Below are 4,351 nucleotides of genomic sequence, written 5' to 3'. Positions count from 1 at the left end.
CTTCCTGACGCCGAGTCGAGCGCGCGCTTGCGTTGGCGTGAGTGCTTTGAGTGCGCGCGCGAGCGAGGAGCGCTCACGCGGATGTGTGCACGCGCGTTAGCGTGCCGCGACCCACGGACAGTCGCCGGTGTGGTCCCAGACCTGCAACAGCTGAGCTGGGAAGGCTAGAGGGGTTTCTTATCACCGCGTGTTCCTGCACCCGTGCGTGTATTTCAACATGAGGGGATGTGTGTTGCGCATGCTTGTCTGTGCACGCGCGTGTAAATCCTTACCCCGTAGTTTGTCATATTTTGGGACTTGATTTTTCCAAGGACAGGGAGAGGCCCTATCCCTGTATACTTCTGGGGAAAGGATATTGGTGCTCCCCTCCCGACAGGGCTCGGTAATGTAGGAGAGAGTTGGGAACAGCTGTAATCCCAGCACTCTAAGAGACTGAGACACGATTGCCTGGAGTTCAAGGCCGGCCTGGGCTACATCAGGCCAGTGGAGGAGAGGGCAGCCACACCTTTTTGGATATGTGGCTTGGACTTCCCTCTGGAGGTTAAGAATAGGTGGGACATTTGGCCATCCTCCTATAGAGTGGTACCTTCTAGGAGGTCAGGACAGAGGGAGAGCTGTTGGCAGCAGCAAGAACAAGGTTAGACTCAGCCGGCTCCTGCCTGGCATGTCTGAGTTAGGTATTTCGTATTTCCTGCTTTTTCTTTTTCACTTCTTTCTAACGTGTTGTCAGGTCCTGCTCCCAGCTGTTCTCAGAGCTCCTCTTGTTCCTCTGGGCCTGGTGATCCTCATTCTTTGTCCCCCTTCAGCCCTAAAGACTACAGCCCTTCCCAAATTCAAAGAAGAGCTGAAGCTCCGCCCCTGCCAGTGACATCACTATTTCCAATAGCAACCAAAGATTTTGCAGGCGGCACTGTAAATGCTTCCTAGGGGACAAAGCAGGTGGTCTCCACACCTAAGTGCTGAGCAGTGCAGGGGGGACCTCTGGACCCTCACGTTCACACTCCCGGTTCTTCTTGCTAAAACTGTCTTCCTGGAGCAGAGGACAGGCAGGCCTGTGGCATTGTTTAAGCGCCCCCCCTTGGTCCCCTTTCTTCTCTCTGCCACCTGGGGGTTACATGCCTGAATACTCTGTTCTGGCGTTGAGGAACATAGGGCAAAGAGCTCTAGCCTCGGGGCTCTGGTGCTCCAACAGCTTTCTGGAGGCCTAGAGGTGACACCATCTGCAGGTGAGTTGGGGCTACCTCCAGACGTCTATGGCTTCTGGCGAGACAGGAAATGGAGGCTATGTAGGGGTGGGCTCTGTTTCTCCATGACAGGGCAGGAGCCGCCAGTCCGCCCCAGACCCTCAGGGGGGCTGGAGACGGCTCCTACTCCCACCATAGAGATGCTTACTGAATATTCAGAGAGCAGCAAGCAATTCTTCCCAGCCAGGAATCTGAAATCGACCGTAGTAGAGTTACTTATTTATTCCATGGGAGATTTGCCAAGCAGTGGGGCTTCCTTCCCCACTTCCTGAGAGCCCACTTGCCAGCATACAACTGCCCTGCTCAGGCTGTGGGTCTTGAATCTTTTGGTCTAAACTCCTTGGGAAGTTCCCAAAAATGAGGGCAAGAAGGAGGCCTACCCCACCCATCATCTCTTTTGACTCTGTTCCCCATTATTCTTTGGGGCCTTCTTCCACACCCCCATCATGGCTGGCTGCATCATAGAAGGCACCAATTTTGCTTCCCCTCTGCAATAACAGACTGACTAGCAAACTGGCCTGGCTGGGATCTCTCTAGGTCCCCGGGAGACAAAGGCTGTGAACATGACTAAAAATGATTAGGAATGTCCTGTGGTGGGTCCCCAGGTTGGGACTGAGCCCCAGCTCTACTGGTGGACTACTGTGGGCAGTCCTGCTCTGCAGAAAGCACCTAGGAAGGAGGCTGTGGACGCTCATGATTCTGTCCATGTCCCTTCTCTGCTCTGGCAATTGCAACCCTATCATGAAGAGATTTTCTCCCTCAAACTCCTAATTTAAGTCAATTAGACACAGGACCCATTGACCTCAGTTCGTGGATAAATACAGATTGGAGCCAGGTGGTGGTAGTACATGCCTTTAATTAAAACAAAACAAAATAAAAAACAACAAACAGACAAACCAAAAACAAATATGGATTTGTTTTTTGAGGGTTTTTTTTTTTTTTTTTTTTCTCTGTTTAGCTTTGTGCCTTCCCTGGAACTCACTTGGTAGCCCAGGCTGGCCTTGAACTCACAGAGATCCACCTGGCTCTGCCCCCCCCCCGAGTGCTGGGATTAAAGGCATGCGCCACCACCGCCTGGCTGAGGTTTTTTTTTTTTCCCTCACAGCTGAGGACTGAACCCAGGGCCTTGTGCTTGCTAGGCAAGCGCTCTACCACTGAGCTAAATCCCCACCCCCACCCCTTTTTTGAGACAGGGTTTCTCTGTGTAGTCCTGGCTGTCCTAGAACTCACTCTGTAGGCCAGGCTGGCCTCGAACTTAGAGATCTGCCTGCCTCTGCCTCCCAAGTGCTAGGAGTAAAGGTGTTTTTCACCACTACTTGGCCAAATATGGATTGTTAGCTAACCCAGGCTGGCTCACTAGGTTCCTCATAACTCAGATCAGAAGCTGAGATAATAAATGGGCTCTGCACTCTTTCTAGAGGTGAATCACTGCAAACCAGGCTTAGGGTCAACCTATGGATACATTTTCACCAAGTGGGAGCCAGAATGAAAGGAGAAAGCTAACAGTCCCCAAAGAGAGGAGAGGTATGAGCCGCGTGCAGATGTTACCCATACTGGCCCTGTGGGCAGAGAATAGGCCTTCACCTGATGTTCAGCTGCTAGGGGCTGCTTCTGTTTGGGTTGGGGGTTGGGACTGGCCAGCAGTAGGCCTGGCCACCAGGTAAAATGATCTGGGGCAGCCAAGGGCCTCACAGAGAACAGCCAGTTACCAGCAAGAATTCTGATCAGCCTGTATCATCTCCTGACACACATCGTTACCCACACTGTTCCAGTGCCTTCCTCCACCAGCCCCTCTCCTCCCTGTCCCTGTCCTCTCTGGCACTACATGTAGAGGATAAAAGTCTCAGAACTTTGAGTGCTCCAGATGTCAAGCTTATGGTCATCACATGTTTTGAATTGGGCATAGAGTAAAGATTCAGTCCTTAGGTGTCACTTCAGGATCTCTCCTGCTGCAGACTTGGTGGTTTGGGCTGCCTTCTTCATGACACACGTCCAATCAGCCAACTGGACATGGATGACCTCTTAAGGGTTGACTGGAACCTCTACCATCTCTGGCTAAGGCTACCAAATAAAAGATAAAGATAACAAGGGCACTTTTCCCAGCAGTTCGTGTGTGTGTGTGTGTGTGTGTGTGTGTGTGTGTGTGTGTGTGTGTGCATTGGTGTAGGCTGGAGGTCAACATATACTGTCTTTCTCAGTCACTATTCACATTATTTTTTTAATATGTGTGCATGCCTATGCAAACGTGGAGGTCAGAGGACAACTTGCGTGAATTGATTCTATCCTTCCATTGTGTGAGCCCCAGGGATAGAGCCCAGGTTATCAGGATTGGCTTGGTGACAAGTGCCTTTACCCACTGAGCCACCCTGCCTTTCAGCTACCTTATTTTTTTGAGACAGGGTCTCTCATTGAGCCTGAAGCTTACCAATTTGACTAGACCAGCTGACCAACAAGTCCCTGGGGTCCTCCTGGCTCTAGCACCCATACTTTAGGATCCCAGGCTCATGCCAACATGACCTGGCTTTTTATGTGGGTCTGGGACCCACACTGGAGTCCTCAAGAGCACTTCACTGGCTGTTATCTCCTCAGCCTCCGGCAGCTCCTATAAGTAGGTCAGAGCATTGATGCTTTCAGTCTAGTTGGGATCTGTATAAAGGGATGGTTGTACTTTAACGGCCTGGCATCTAGGTCCTGAAAAAAGATGCTGCTGAAGTTTCTCCAACTCCTTTCTCTTTGTAACCGGGGTTGGGGGGGCCATTGTCTCCTTTCCTGGCAGTCTGGAGCCAGGAGAGAGGCAGCTCCCCTGGGAGAGCTACCTGGAGGGCCCAGTTTTAGATCACACAACTGGGCACTGGGTTTACTTATTAGTGGTGCTCAGGCCCAATTTTGGAAGAAATTGCCAGGACTCCCCATGAAAACCAATCACAGTTCTGATTGTGACCAAATGGGATTAGATGTGTCCCTTTTGTGCAAGCTCCCAAAGTCCTTTGCTCCTCCGACAAAGCCACTCATTTAAATAATGCTACAGTTCACAGCGTTTCCTGGGGCTTGCTAGGGCTGGAAGATGGCTCAGTGCTGGCTAATTTTATGTCAACTTGACACAAGCT

This window comes from Peromyscus leucopus, chromosome 4 (assembly GCF_004664715.2).
Source record: "Peromyscus leucopus breed LL Stock chromosome 4, UCI_PerLeu_2.1, whole genome shotgun sequence".
NCBI classification, from domain to species: Eukaryota; Metazoa; Chordata; class Mammalia; order Rodentia; family Cricetidae; genus Peromyscus; species Peromyscus leucopus.
Note: the sequence above shows the minus strand (reverse complement) of the source record.